The sequence below is a fragment of the Convolutriloba macropyga genome, chromosome 2 (assembly GCF_964194025.1).
Source record: "Convolutriloba macropyga chromosome 2, txConMacr16.3, whole genome shotgun sequence".
NCBI classification, from domain to species: domain Eukaryota; kingdom Metazoa; phylum Xenacoelomorpha; order Acoela; family Convolutidae; genus Convolutriloba; species Convolutriloba macropyga.
The window spans coordinates 44,896,272-44,913,280 of NC_134469.1; positions in this window are offsets into that span (position 1 = coordinate 44,896,272).

Sequence of the window (17,009 nt, forward strand, 5' to 3'; positions counted from 1 at the left end):
CTTTTTCTGAGCGAGAGAAGTTTTTTGTTCATGCGCTGTGTTCAGTGAATGACTTTGACTTTGAAAAGAGTTTTTTGAGAGATTGGCGCATATAGATGAGTTTATTGCCGTGTTTTCGTCAATTTGCCCCAATTTTTCTAATTGTAACTTTGCTTTTTGTAGAAGTAAATTGTGATTGATGCTGCATGAAAATAAAACCATCTGAAATCGATACCACAATGTTTCGGAGTGCTTAATAATGCTTGCAGGTGCCAAATTGGCATATTTCAATTTTTTTGTTGGGTTTTGGATTTTTTCATCAATTTCTTCATTTTTGGCTCTTTGAATTTACTTCTGTAAACCAAATTAGTAACTAAGTCAACGTCTCTTTGATAATTCCTGGATTGGCTGTCTCTTTCTGACGTGAGGTGATTTTGTTTTAAAAACTACACATACTAATCCGATTTTGGCGGTTTTTGTCAAAAATTTTTTGTTTGTACTTTTGAGTTTATTTGCCATAAAGTCTTTTGGCGTACCTGCGTTGGTTTTGGTCTCGTTTTGTTGCTAAATGAACTGTTTTAGGTGATTAATCTTTAAAATTCAATGAAAATTTTAACCATATTTGAACTTTTTTTCGTTTTATTTCGCAATAGAGCGTTTTATTTCAGACACAAAGATAGCCATGTAATGTTCTTAAACCTTGATAGCTTAATAAATCAGTCCACGTTTTTACCTCAATTTGACCTGGCATCGTAAGACTTAGTTTTATTCACTCCGCATTTTATAAATTGAATCTTATCGATTTGAACTAATAATGTAGATCTTTTCTTCGAATTTTTGTTTTCTTTGAGTTTGCAATTTTTGATTCGTTTGCAATTGATTGTAACATAACATGGTACTGAGGTTTTGCTAGCTGCACTTCTACAGATTATGAACAACACTCGTTTGCTGCGAATTGTCAGTGCTTGGTTTTGGTAGCATACGATTTTTTGCGTTTGAATATGGTTTTGCCTCTTTAGTCTTTCATGACTACTTTCGATTTGATTAAATTTTTGGTCATTCTTTAGTTTTATCGTGTTCATTGTGATTTTAAAGCTACAACTAATGTTTATAGTTGAAGCGACAAAGTTCATTCAGTTTCCGGTTGATTACTTTTTATGTTGATTGATAAATTTTGTAACCACTTTTGTTCATTTCTTGCAGTATTCAATTTTTTTTCCAAAATAAAATTTTGGGAGCCTATTGATTTTTGTTGCCCGCGGGTTTCGATGGAATCAATGGCGTACAAAAAAATTGTCTTGATTTATATATAGGAATGTAATTTTCCAGTTCAGTTGGTTTAATGGGCGACCTTCAGATCTTTGGCGTTGTATTATGATTTGTTGTTGTTAGAAAACACTATTTAGAAAACGTTAATTGCAGATAGATGCGAAAATACACTCATATCGGGACGTGTAATTTTGTTCAAAAATTGTACAATACCTCACAATAAAACGAAGCAAACAATTGCTTGCTTACAACAGCTTGGACTACCCAACTTACAAACTAAGATAAACGAACAAAGTGTTTTTCATATGCAATCAAATACCGTTGTCTAGCTTTTGATACTGTTGAATTAAACAATTGCGTAAAAACTTTCAACTTTGAAAGCACAAAAAAACAAAACCTTTTAAAACGAAATTTTAAACGTGTTCCGGATAATTTCATTACACAAGACGTGAAACGTACTATAATTAGATGATAAATTAAAAGTAATAAACCAAAATTAACATGTACTTATTGTAAGTATATTTTTTTGTATTTAATTTCAGTTGAACGCACATGAACTTACCTTATATCCCTTGTTCCGGAACTCGTTTAAATTCGTTTTGAAAAAAAGGTTTGAATTTCTAATTAAACGCTAGACAACTGGGTTTGATTGAAAGTCACTTTGTTCGATTATTTTGCGCTACCCAATCTACAAGCTGTGTCAAAATAATCAAACAAAGTTCCTTTGATTGCCAAAAGCAATTGATCGCTTCGTATAATTGGGGTAGTGCAGATTCTTGAATCTCAAAGGTTTTCAACTTGATGCCTGTTGAAGGAGCGCATTTTCTATCACAACATTTTTTGACTGCCCAGTTTAATAGGTTTTCTATTGACAATCATTTTTTTTTCCAATTTAACTTATAGACAAGTTATGAATATGATTTCGGACTAATGCATTCAATAGTAATCTTTTCGTAGGGGGATATATTGCTTTGATTGAAATTAGAGTTCTTAGGCCACAGAAATTCTGAGAAGGTTTTTAACCTAATAGGCCACAAGAACTTTGAGAAGGTTTTTAACCTCATCTTGCTTTGATAGCGTTGAATCTAGGACCACTCCGTATATTTAAATTTTCCTTTTCTTTTTACAATTTTAAGAGTGGTCAGAACAATTTAATAAGCTTGCAAGTGCTTTCCGGTTGATCTCTCAAACTCAACGAGCAAAACAAGAACTGAGAAAATTTTAAATTTGAAATTTCAATCTTTAGCACCCAAAATTGAACCCCCCTTGTTATTAAATAGGTGGCTGTTATCCTACAATTGGGGTCTTCTACTAGAAATCGACTTAGCAGTGTGTTTCTGTGGGGGGCCGAAATCCCACCGGGTGGAACAACTCTACTAGTCTCAAATTGCAGATTCCCGGTGAGATAATTCCAATTTTTAGTACTGTGGCAGTCTATAAAGAGGAGAAATGGCATATTGTTTTCCTATAAACAGTTTTTCGCACGCTTAAATATGAAGTACAAATTAAGAACAAAAGAAGCTTTGACAATAAAAATTAACTTCAGACAGATATTTTTTCCTAGAGTGAGGTAAATCCCAACGCAAGCAGTGGTCTAACTCAACGGAAGTCCAATCTTACAATAGAAAATAAGTATCACATTTCACCTGGCTCTATTTTAATTATCCCTGACACATCCGTCAAAATATATAAGATCCATGTATTAGAACATCTCTTGGAAGAAACGAAAGTTAGATACATTGGAGGGGGCCCTGATTACGACTCATAGTTCAACTCAAAACCAATATGGTCCCATTGGTGTTTCAAAAAACCTTTAGGTAATTTGAAAAGAACCTCCATGGAACTATCAGACAAAGTCGACGATCTGCTAATTACTGCCGAGAGCGCACTCTATGTAGACGATGCATTAGCTGGTTTGAACGCCGAAAGAACTAGAACAGACGGTAACCTTCCAGATATAAAAACGTTGCTGCACACTTAAGTCCCAACTATCCGCTTTGTCTCTACCAAGGTACGGTACAAATGGTCAGAGCTTCTCTCTGACGTCATTACTGATTGCATTGATAATCCCAATACAGAACTAAACTGAAGAAAACTCTCCGGATCATCTCAATGCATTTTACGCGCCAGTAACAGAAGAGGGCAAAATACAGGCGGAACAACGCCTAAAGAATTTCGGAAACTTTTAATCGCTGGAACAGCGGAGAGTTTGCAGGGCTTTGGAACGAGGCTTGCTCTTTGAAACAATCAAATATATAAAACAATACAAACTCTGAAGAGATTATCAGACGTGCAAAAAATTTGTGTTTCCAGGGCCAAAATGACAGAGCAGCAAAAATTTTGGCTTCTGATGGTTTTGCACCAGTCAAAAAGGCAACTCTTGATAGTTTGAAAAAATTGCATCCCACTGAAGAAAAGCCTGTTGTAGTCCAAAATTTTTCATCACTAGCCTATTAATTCATTGAGGAAAATATTTCGGAACAGTTGAACTCGTTTTCTAGATTAACAACAACTGGTCCTTCAAAAATATTTTCCGAACGTCTTTTGCAAGCTGTACAGTGTACCGCTTCCGATCAGTCACAAATTGCTTTGAGAGTACTGACTAAGCTTGTACACATAAGCTGCCGTGATGAATTTCCCGAATTTGTTGCAAAAGCTCTTTGTAGTGCATCGTTGTTAGCCTTGAAAAAGAAAGGCGGTATTTGCCCTATTGCACTCGGTGAGATCTTGAGGAGGCTAATAGCTAAATGTTCAATCAAGGAAGCAAAATTAGAAGCAAAAGAATTTTTCCAGAGCCTGCAATGGGGTGTCGGAGTGAAGGGTGGAGCGGAAGCCATTATGCATTTGACAAAGCTTTCGTATGAAAAAATACTTACCTCGTCCTGTTCCTTGGGGATTTTGCAAAATTACATTTGTAATGCATTCATTTCGATAAAACGCACTAAAATGCTGAAAGCCTTTGCCAGTTCATACCTGGCATTGCCACTTTTACCAATTTCTGTGATTCACAACACAGCCAATTATTCTATGACAAATTTATTGTTAGCAGTGAAACCGGTATCCAACAAGGCGAGGCATTGGGCCCTTTGCTTTGTTTGACGCTCTGGCCCATTATAGAGAAAATTCAGGAGTCTTCGCCAGAGCTTCAACAACATTCTTGGTTTCTAGATGATGGTGTCTTGGTGGGCTCAGAGGACGATCTAATTAGTTGTTGGGATCTTCTATGCCACATCGGATCTGATCGCGGCCTCCGCCTCAGGGTCGATAGGTGCGAACTGCGGTCCACGGTAGGTTTAGACAGACTAAATATAAGAATAAAACAAAATGTTATTTTGGGCCTTGAGGTTCTTGGAGCTGCTTCTATTAACCCCAGAGTTTGTCTGAATTAAACTGAACAAAAATATAGGGAAGATAAGGGTACTTTTTGAAAATTTGGACTACCTTGACGACCCTCAGTGCGCCCTAGGTATCCTACGCCACTGCATTGTGGTCCCCAAGATGGTGCATTCTTTGCGTTGTCAAACGCCCTTAAGTCCAGTTATTAAATACCTAGAAAAATATGATGCCCAACAGCGCGAAAAACTTGAGAATATCCTTGGAACCGTTTTTCAGAAGAATCATGGACTCAAGCAACCCTGCCCGTAACTTTTTCGGGGATGGGTGTTCGCCAATGCCAAGATCAGTATAAAGCATCATACGTTGGTCCTGTTCTCTCCTCTGAAGATCTTTCTTCAGAAATAACCTGTGAAAGCCCAAAAAACTGTCAGGTATTTTGGGATCTTTATTCCAGTATAGCACATATGGAAATTTCAAACCTTTTGCAAAAGAAGACTCAACATGCTCTCGGTAATGAAAAATTTTATGGTCTTAAAGGGAATCTAGCTTGTGAGAGAGAATCCGCCTGACTCCTCTCATTGCCTGTTCGACATGCTGGAGCTTGATTTTCTGCTTCCCCATTCCATCTCCTGAGCTTCATATGGCACCAAATTAGTTTAGAATTAGTGCAAAGTACAGGTTGGGTGTCCCTGCCTAGAACGCCGAACGGAAGTGCTCGTTTTGTAAAGCAGGAGTTCTTGACATCTATGGTGATCTTGCCAATACGTGTCATTGTCGAGGTGACGCAATTGCAAGACTTGACCGGACTCGAGATAAAATAGTGTCTGCTTGCTCATCAGCGAATCTCTCACCTGTAGTTGAAAAAAGAACCTCATTACAGAAAGCCAATAGCGACCTTCAGACATCTTTGTCTCATCTTGGAAAGCGGGGAAACCTGCTGCATTTAATGTAACTTACTTCATCGCTGCAATCAAACTCTCTCACTAATGCGTCCACGGTAGGTTTAGACAGACTAAATATAAGAATAAAACAAAATGTTATTTTGGGCCTTGAGGTTCTTGGAGCTGCTTCTACTAACCCCAGAGTTTGTCTGAATTAAACTGAACAAAAATATAGGGAAGATAAGGGTACTTTTTGAAAATTTGGACTACCTTGACGACCCTCAGTGCGCCCTAGGTATCCTACGCCACTGCATTGTGGTCCCCAAGATGGTGCATTCTTTGCGTTGTCAAACGCCCTTAAGTCCAGTTATTAAATACCTAGAAAAATTTGATGCCCAACAGCGCGAAAAACTTGAGAATATCCTTGGAACCGTTTTTCAGAAGAATCATGGACTCAAGCAACCCTGCCCGTAACTTTTTCGGGGATTGGTGTTCGCCAATGCCAAGATCAGTATAAAGCATCATACGTTGGTCCTGTTCTCTCCTCTGAAGATCTTTCTTCAGAAATAACCTGTGAAAGCCCAAAAAACTGTCAATTATTTTGGAATCTTTATTCCAGTATAGCACATATGGAAATTTCAAACCTTTTGCAAAAGAAGACTCAACATGCTCTCGGTAATGAAAAATTTTATGGTCTTAAAGGGAATCTAGCTTGTGAGAGAGAATCCGCCTGACTCCTCTCATTGCCTGTTCGACATGCTGGAGCTTGATTTTCTGCTTCCCCATTCCATCTCCTGAGCTTCATATGGCACCAAATTAGTTTAGAATTAGTGCAAAGTACAGGTTGGGTGTCCCTGCCTACAACGCCGAACGGAAGTGCTCGTTTTGTAAAGCAGGAGTTCTTGACATCTATGGTGATCTTGCCAATACGTGTCATTGTCGAGGTGACGCAATTGCAAGACTTGACCGGACTCGAGATAAAATAGTGTCTGCTTGCTCATCAGCGAATCTCTCACCAGTAGTTGAAAAAAAGAACCTCATTACAGAAAGCCAATCGCGACCTTCAGACATCTTTGTCTCATCTTGGAAAGTGGGGAAACCTGCTGCATTTGATGTAACTTACTTCATCGCTTGAATCCAACTCTCTCACTAATGCGGCTACAAAGTCAGGATACGCGCTTGATGCGGCAGATGAAAGAAAATATTGCCTCCACGACGATAACTGCGCAAAAAGTGGAAACACTTTTGTTCCCCTTGCAATTGAAGTCCTTGGCGGAATATCGGCAACCTTCAAGAAAACACACAAGAGGTTGGCTGTGTTAAGTGACAACCATTTTTTCCCAGCGCAGGGGTTGCCTGTAGTTTTCTCTAAACTGATGCAATCCTTGTCAATCACCGCTATTCGGAGATCAGCGGCAATGTTGTTGGCACGGGCTCGCTAGCTGACTAATTTGATGTTTGGGTGCTCGACTGATTGGAGGGGAGATGGTTGATCCATTACTGCTGCAATCATTGTCGACAGATATGATCAAGGGGTCTGCCTCAACGATTTTGACTCGCTCTTTTTGGCCAAATTTATTAACCATTTCAGAATCAGAAGAATCCAGATTGGTCCTATTATGATGAGCCGCCAAAACGATTGCAGCAAACGGGACCTTATTGAAATGCAGTTCTACTGTTTTTATTCTTACCTGAATAAAGTGGGGAGAATAAAAACAAACATTTTACATGGGGAAAATTAAAAATGCTGATGAAATGAGATTGATAAACTGTTGATCTGTTGTATTGATAACCACCGTTACGTTAACCAAATTATCGGACAATTTAAACGACAGAAATTTGGAAAAAAACTAAGAGTAGGTTCATGTTACTCCTGCATTACAAACTTTTTTACTAAGAAAATTAAATCTGTTTTGGATGGATTCAAAGCAAAAATGATTTCACTCAAACTAATCAAACGATTAACTCGCGTTTTCAAGATAAGGTTCAAGCTGTTTTGCTTGGTCAATTGATTTGTTGACACTAACAGTCATTTTGTTATCCGCCTAATGGATTATTTTGCGATCTCCTGCATCAAGGTACCTTATAATTCTTACGTTTAGATAGCATTTTTTTCAATTCTTGTGATTCAGCGTTTGTTTGTTGTTCTTTATTGTTAGGACAATTGTGGATGATGAATGTTAGGAATACCAAATTTTCACATCTGATGGCAAATTTATTTGCAAGCTTCAGGGTATTTTGTCTTCCTAAATCTAAGTAATTAATGTTTGCATCGTATTTCCAGTCAAATTTTTATCTTTTATTAGACTTTCGTGCGTTCACCTGACGTTTCGTGCTTTCATGTCCAGACTTTCATGCGTTCATCAGACCTTTCGTGCGTTCATGTCCAGACTTTCGTGCGTTTTTCCTTGTTTCCAGACCATGTAAATATGAGCGCACGACAGCCCCGTCGCGCGTTCATCTGGGTCTGGATATATCGACTTTCCGTCTGGGACCTCAACCAGGGAGGGCAAATTTACCAACTGTGCTGAAGGTAAAGCTGAAAAAGCGCTAATTTATGAAATCTTGACATCGGAAATTCGAAAATTGCAAAAGTCTTTGAAATTGATATCATTTGATGAATAATGGTGTTGATTTGGGTGATCCGAAAGCTGTATGTTATTGAATACGAATTAAGATGACCCAAATCCATTTTAACTATTTTCTAGCAAAAAAATTTGAATCAAAACTCAAAAACCCTGTTCTATTTTTTTAGACAAAAACAAAAACAATACAGTTAAAACATTCAATTTTTTTGTCAAATTTTCAAATTTTATCAAATATTTGATTGAAAATTCCGGAAAACGCTCACAAAAGCTTCAAATATCATTCGTATGTTCACAAAACTTAACACCCCGAGAGCTGTCTGTCAAAGAACGGTACTGAAAAAAATTAAAATAAAGCAATTTGGTCTAATAATCACAAAAATTTCAACCACGATAAATCGCTCCAGAAAATGAAATTCAAAAAAAAGTTTTAATTTGATATTATACGCTGGACGGGCTTGATAATGATATTACTCACAACGCTCATCTGTGACTCCCTTTAAATTGGACTATTTCATCTGGGACAAATTTGTCTAAAAATGTTTTGCTATTTCGGTTTTTTTTCGTCTGGGACTGTTTTGCCTGGGACTGTTTTGCCTGGGACTGTTTTGTCTGTTCACCCTCTCTGCAAATGCAATAACGGTCGACATTAGAAAATTCAAAATTCAAATATCTCAAAATTCTTCGACTAAAAAGTTTTGTTGGTTCATTATTGATTTATTTAATTTATTGCTCCGACTCACTTTAGTGGGTGAGGAGCTATATGCTAGGTTTAAAGCGAAAACTATTTTCAGAAAACATTATTTGGCAAAAAGTATGTTGTAATCAGCTTAATGTTTGTTCAATTAAATAAAAATCATATAACTTAAGTGTTACTTTGTAAATTGATGTACAAATTTTTAACTCTATATTTAATTGGGACGCTTTTTTTGGGGTCTGTTTGTCTGCTTTGTTTGATATATTTTGGTCTGGGACTGATTTGTCTGGGAAAATTTTGCTATTCGGGACAGTTTGTTCCTGGTCTGTGACTGTTTTGCCTGTTCACCAAAATTTTCGACTGATAAAGTCATGAGTGTTCTGTTGCCTGACATTTGAAGTCAGTAGGTTCTCATTTCAGAATAACAATGCAAAAATACAACCAAAAAAGAACAACAAGAATGACCAAGTAGCAAAAAGTCAAAAAATTTTCTGAAATTTAATGCTGTCAATTCTATACAACCACCAGCTGCAACATAAAAACAATTAGGCCATCAGTGTTTGCATTGCCAATACTTGGATGGAACATGTCATTTCATGAGACTAAGTTTCAAGTTTTTAGAAAGAGAAAAAAGAATGATAACTTTTCAAAAAGATTCATTCTAGGTGATTAATACAATTAGGCACTCACTGAAATCAAAGTTTATGTTCAAGGAACGCCCTTAAGACCAATTATTATCCAGAATATGTGATACGAACGCAAAAAAACAACATGCAAAACTTCAAACCTCAATTCTTTGTTTGGGTGAAAATAGTTTTGAAACCAACAAAACCATACACCTTTCAAAAGATTCTATACAGTCACTTGCATTTTGTTTTAAAAGCCACGGCGCCTGCTTTTAGGGTGATAGAGTGACTAAGCAACAGAAAACAATTGCCGAAATTACAAACGCCGGAAAAGTCAGTGAAAACTTGTGTTACGAAAGCCATGAAAACATTAATTGTAGGACTTTAACCATCAGAAAGATACCTGAAGTATAACATTGAAAATTTCATTAAAAAACATATTCGAAGACATAGGAGCCACTTGGTATCTATTAAACCATAATAAAGTTTAACTTATACCATTTAGGTGTCCATTTTGTTAACTTATTCCATTTAGGTGATACTATTTTTTCCAGATTTATTAACCAATTCAGAATCAGACGAATCCAGATTGGTCCTTTTATGATGAGCGGCCGAAACGATTGCAGCAAACGGGACCTTATTGAAATGCAGTTCTACTGTTTTTATTCTTACCTGAATAAAGTGGGGAGAATAAAAACAAACATTTTACATGGGGAAAATTAAAAATGCTGATGAAATGAGATTGATAAACTGTTGATCTGTTGTATTGATAACCACCGTTACGTTAACCAAATTATCGGACAATTTAAACGACAGAAATTTGGAAAAAAACTAAGAGTAGGTTCATGTTACTCCTGCATTACAAACTTTTTTACTAAGAAAATTAAATCTGTTTTGGATGGATTCAAAGCAAAAATGATTTCACTCAAACTAATCAAACGATTAACTCGCGTTTTCAAGATAAGGTTCAAGCTGTTTTGCTTGGTCAATTGATTTGTTGACACTAACAGTCATTTTGTTATCCGCCTAATGGATTATTTTGCGATCTCCTGCATCAAGGTACCTTATAATTCTTACGTTTAGATAGCATTTTTTTCAATTCTTGTGATTCAGCGTTTGTTTGTTGTTCTTTATTGTTAGGACAATTGTGGATGATGAATGTTAGGAATACCAAATTTTCACATCTCATAGCGAATTTATTTGCAAGCTTCAGGGTATTTTGTTTTCCTAAATCTAAGTAATTAATGTTTGCATCGTATTTCCAGGCAAATTTTTATCGTTTATTAGACTTTCGTGCGTTCATCTGACGTTTTGTGCTTTAATGTCCAGACTTTCATGCGTTCATCAGACCTTTCGTGCGTTCATGTCCAGACTTTCGTGCGTTTTTCCTTGTTTCCAGACCATGTAAATATGAGCGCACGACAGCCCCGTCGCGCGTTCATCTGGGTCTGGACATATCGACTTTCCGTCTGGGACCTCAACCAGGGAGGGCAAATTTACCAACTGGGCTGAAGGTAAAGCTGAAAAAGCGCTGATTTATGAAATCTTGACATCGGAAATTCGAAAAGTGCTAAAGTAGAGTCTTTGAAATTGGTATCATTTGATGAATAATGGTGTTGATTTGGGTGATCCGAAAGCTGTATGTTATTGAATACGAATTAAGATGACCCAAATCCATTTTAAATATTTTCTAGCAAAAACATTTGAATCAAAACTCAAAAACCCTGTTCTATTTTTTTAGACAACAACAATACAGTTAAAACATTCAAATTTTTTGTCAAATTTTATCAAATATTTGATTGAAAATTCCGGAAAACGCTCACAAAAGCATCAAATATCATTCGTATGTTCACAAAACTTAACACCCTGAGAGCTGTCTGTCAAAGAAAGGTACTGAAAAAAAATTGAAATAAAGCATTTTGATCTAATAATCACAAAAATTTCAACCACGATATATCGCTCCAGAAAATGAAATTCAAAAAAATTTTTTAATTTGATATTCTACGCTGGACGGGCTTGATAATGATATCACTCACAATCCGACTGATAAAGTCATGAGTGTTCTGTTGCCTGACATTTGAAGTCAGTAGGTTCTCATTTCAGAATAACAATGCAAAAATACAACCAAAAAAGAACAACAAGAATGACCAAGTAGCAAAAAGTCAAAAAATTCTCTGAAATCTAATGCTGTCAATTCTATACAACCACCAGCTGCAACATAAAAACAATTAGGCCATCAGTGTTTGCATTGCCAATACTTGGATGGAACATGTCATTTCATGAGACTAAGTTTCAAGTTTTTAGAAAGAGAAAAAAGAATGATAACTTTTCAAAAAGATTCATTCTAGGTGATTAATACAATTAGGCACTCACTGAAATCAAAGTTTATGTTCAGGGAACGCCCTTAAGACCAATTATTATCCAGAATTTGTGATACGAACGCAAAAAAAAACAATATGCAAAACTTCAAACCTCAATTTTTTGTTTGGGTGAAAATAGTTTTGAAACCAACAAAACCATACACCTTTCAAAAGATTCTATACAGTCACTTGCATTTTGTTTTAAAAGCCACGGCGCCTGCTTTTAGGGTGATAGAGTGACTAAGCAACAGAAAACAATTGCCGAAATTACAAACGCCGGAAAAGTCAGTGAAAACTTGTGTTACGAAAGCCATGAAAACATTAATTGTAGGACTTTAACCATCAGAAAGATACCTGAAGTATAACACTGAAAATTTCATTAAAAAACATATTCGAAGACATAGGAGCCACTTGGTATCTATTAAACCATAATAAAGTTTAACTTATACCATTTAGGTGGCCATTTTGTTAGCTTATTCCATTTAGGTGATACCATTTTGACATGAGATTGCAAGAAGAACAAACAATGCCGTCAGCACACATAAATTCAATTATAGCAAACAAAAACGTTTTGTCGCAGCCTTGCAAATCAAGAGATTTTCTTTGAAACCATTAATTATCAAAATTGGGCCTGGTCTTCAGTTAAAAGGGTGCTGGCAATAACTTTGGAAGTAACGTGTTTTTGTTTTCGTCGTTAATAAGCATTGCTAAAAAATTTTTTTAAAAAGCTCTCGCTCCCATGGAATTATTACGATTTTTGATTGCCAAAAACTAAGATTAGACTGAAATTAGCGTAGATATTGCTGCACGTTCAGGAATAACAAAGGAATCGTTTTTGACAAAGAGTATTTTACATAACCAAAAAAAAAAAAACGGGCGAAAATTTAATTCTTGAACAATTTTAAAGGAAACAGAAATAATTTTTTAGGTGTTTTTTGAGTGTGCTCAAAAATAAGAAAGCAGTTGTTTTGTCTATACATTGAGCAAATTTTGAACCTAAGGGGCAAAAATGGAACATTTAGTGTCATTTTTGATAAAAAAAAAGCTAAATTTTCAAAATTATAACTTTTTTCAGCTAAAAGTTTGAATAAAAACTCAACAACATTGTTCTATTTTTATAGACAAAAACAAAAACAATACAGTTGAAAAATTCAAATTTTTGTCAAACTTTATCAAATTTTTGATGGAAACTTCCGGAAAACGCTCACAAAAGCATCAAATATCTTTCGTATGCTCACAAAATTTAACACCCCGACAGCTGTCTGTCTAAAGAACTGAACTGAAAAAAATAAAATAAGACAATTTGGTCTAATATTCACAAAAATTTAAACCACGATAAATCGCTCTAGAAAACGAAATTAAAAAAATCTTTTTAATTTCATATTCTACGCCGGACGGGCTTTTTTATGTTATCACTCACAACTCTCATCTGTGGCAAAATTGACCGAGCAAAAAATTCTCAACTGGGCAAATACTTCCTCCACCACTAAATTGGGTTTTAATGGTGCATAGATAATTTCTCCTGAATTAGTTTTTTCCCAATTAATTATTTTGTTTCATTTTGTTCTCACCCAATTTTTTTTTAGCTTTTGCAAAATGCACACATTTTTGTTTTATGTCGCACTCATATGTTCCTCCTATGTGGTACTTTTCCAAAATTTCCCTCGTAACAGAGTCTAATTGAAAGGTCTGTTTTTCAATTCACAGTTTATGGCATTGATTGCTTTGGAACTACTTGTTTTCGTTAAAATGTATTGAATTTTTGAGTTTCTTACTAAAATTATTTTTTCTCTGTCGTTTTGCCTTACCTTGTCGAATGAAAAGTCTTATCTATTGCTAAAGTGGCAAAATTGAGCTTTTTAACGGCTTTAAATTATATTTAGTAGTTCTTATGACTGTGGCATCAATTGTTTTCAAAGTAAAAACAAGTGAAAGTTGTGTTATGTTATTTTTGTTGCCCTCACCTGTCATTTCACTAAAAAAAGTCTTTGTATAATGATAAAACCGATTTTGCATCTATATTATGCATTCAATTGGCACTTGACCCAAGCTGTTGACAAAATGCTGTCTTGACAAATTATTGATACGATTTTGTCCATTTTTTAAGAATTGATTGAATTTGTCTTTCCTACTCTCGTATCTTTTGAATAGATTGCCGCCAAATTAATTTGCCTCTCTAAAAAGCATAGCTGAAAATTGTCTTTTCGATAACAAAGAATATTTTCCGAAAAAATAATCTATAACTCTTGTTTGTTTGCGGAGTTGTAAATTAACCTAGCCAAGAACAAACTCTAGTTGCTTGGTACTAAAAAAAAACATGCGCTCTGGTTTAATTGTTTTTATTTGTTTTAGGTTCTGCTTAAATGAAGTGGGATTTCAGGTAATTTGTCGTTGATTGTTGGACTATCGCCTTATCGCAATAAAAAGAAATTGGATCAATGATCAGGTCGAATATCATTCAAACGACATGGCAATTCCCAATTCTAGTTTTTTTTACCAAAAGCTACATGTTTTGCAACAGTTTTGTTGAACTTCCTGTTTTTTACCTGAAGTTTGATATAATTATTGTGCATTGGTGTTAGGTTCGCCAACATTTTTTAACCTGGTGGAGATGAGAATTGATATTTGTTGTTCTTTAGCATCAATTGCTTTGAAATGGCTAACGGCTTACGCTGATCATTTCGTGTTCTCTTTGAACATTGGAGAATATTGAGTTTCATTAAAACTACAGTACCTATTTTTTTCAAAAAAGGAAAACCTAAATGAACACTAACGAAACTTGAGAGCAGATCAGATGCCAAAAAAAAGAGTTTTTGTTTGTGGGGGGGGGGCTCTTGCGATTTTATGTAATTGTGTGGGTGTGCTCAACGGGGTATGTGTGTGTAGGAGAGCAGGAGAGAGAGAGAGAGAGGAAAAAAAGGAAAAGAGAGTTAGTGTCTGATTGAAGTGTAAGAGAGAGAGAGTTGGTTCCTTTATAAATCAGACAAAATAGAGGCAGAGTGCAAAAACTGTCCTGTCAAAATTGGAGAATTTACTTTATTATTGCCACAAACTGCGTCTTTGATTAAGCCAAAATTCAAAACTTTTAGTTTTTCCAATCCCACTGATAACACATTTGTGGCTTTTAAAAAATTAGTAATCCCATCATGCTCAAGAAATATCAAATTGACATTTTTTTTGAAAAAATTTAGTAAAAACTACATTTGAAAATCTGCTAGTAGTTGTAGTTGAAGTTATTGTAGTAGTTGTTGTGGTGGTGTTGGTGGTTGTAGTAGTAGTAGTTGTAGTAGTAGTAGTAGTAGTAGTAGTAGTAGTAGTAGTAGTAGTAGTAGTAGTAGTAGTAGTAGTAGTAGTAGTAGTAGTAGTAGTAGTAGTAGTAGTAGTAGTAGTAGTAGTAGTAGTAGTAGTAGTAGTAGTAGTAGTAGTAGTAGTAGTAGTAGTAGTAGTAGTAGTAGTAGTAGTAGTAGTAGTAGTAGTAGTAGTAGTAGTAGTAGTAGTAGTAGTAGTAGTAGTAGTAGTAGTAGTAGTAGTAGTAGTAGTAGTAGTAGTAGTAGTAGTAGTAGTAGTAGTAGTAGTAGTAGTAGTAGTAGTAGTAGTAGTAGTAGTAGTAGTAGTAGTAGTAGTAGTAGTAGTAGTAGTAGTAGTAGTAGTAGTAGTAGTAGTAGTAGTAGTAGTAGTAGTAGTAGTAGTAGTAGTAGTAGTAGTAGTAGTAGTAGTAGTAGTAGTAGTAGTAGTAGTAGTAGTAGTAGTAGTAGTAGTAGTAGTAGTAGTAGTAGTAGTAGTAGTAGTAGTAGTAGTAGTAGTAGTAGTAGTAGTAGTAGTAGTAGTAGTAGTAGTAGTAGTAGTAGTAGTAGTAGTAGTAGTAGTAGTAGTAGTAGTAGTAGTAGTAGTAGTAGTAGTAGTAGTAGTAGTAGTAGTAGTAGTAGTAGTAGTAGTAGTAGTAGTAGTAGTAGTAGTAGTAGTAGTAGTAGTAGTAGTAGTAGTAGTAGTAGTAGTAGTAGTAGTAGTAGTAGTAGTAGTAGTAGTAGTAGTAGTAGTAGTAGTAGTAGTAGTAGTAGTAGTAGTAGTAGTAGTAGTAGTAGTAGTAGTAGTAGTAGTAGTAGTAAAAGTAGTAGTAGTAGTAGTAGTAGTAGTAGTAGTAGTAGTAGTAGTATGAGCGCGGGACCTTCGTGCTATTCGGAGAAGCGGGGGTCCGTATCAGCGGCTGTCCCAGACGCCGCTCCTCAGTGTGATCAACTACGTCCTATGTGCAGAGCCTAGACTAGGGGCCCTAGACAGCGGAAACCTGGCTGGGAGGGTAGCTCGACATCGCTACTATTAGATAAGACCTTAACATTTAACTTGCCGGACGGAAAAATGCCCACTACCGGCCTAGTAGTGGACCCTAATATCGTGGGTGATCAGACCTAGCTGCTACACCCCTTTTTAGCACAGACGTGGGTGATAATATTTTTTCATAGGCTGATTTCTGCACATTCCTAAGGCTCTTGAAAGTGATCTAAAGTTTTTCTGAAAGCTCTCTAGCACCACTACAATTTGTGTTTTCGGCTTTTTCAAATTTCAAGCTATAAAGATGGGCTAAATTTTTAGTAGTAGGTTGGTGAGCACACCACGCTGCTAGTGCTTATACGTGTGTGAGATTCCCAATTTACATTTTGGATGACTTTTTTTTGCACCAATATCATTGTTTTGGCCTAGAAAGACATCCTAGTATAGGAATTAGGTATCTAAAATCTTTATTTGTGGTACCTACATAGCGGTGGTTGTGGAAAGAGAGAGGAGCCTACTGCTAATATTGAAGATAAAAACTTCTCTCATTTTCAACATGTTGTTGATTCACAACATGTTTTTCACTGTCTAGAGCTACAACCTACCTGTATGGACACTGCAAGAAAGTATAAAAAGTTTCTACAAGCCTCTGAGTGAAATCTGTGCTCAGTAATAACAGTGACACCTGACACAAAAATTCATCAAAAAATTGATCACGTAGCCTACTGATAGCCACTACTGGGTAGTCACCCCACTTCTTGCACTTATCCACTTGAAATATTGGTCTCTAATTCTGATCTCAATAGAAAACAAGATGTAGCCCCAACATTTGAATTAACGTCTCCTCTTGATCCTTTTCTATATACATGGGCTTTGAAACATGGTTGAAACGGGCCACGGACCCGACTGCTAGAGCAGTTTTTGAAATGCATAATCCGAGTAACATAAATGTATATATAACGAAAGATAGGCTACACAGTAGCTAAAACAAATTAAAACAATAAACA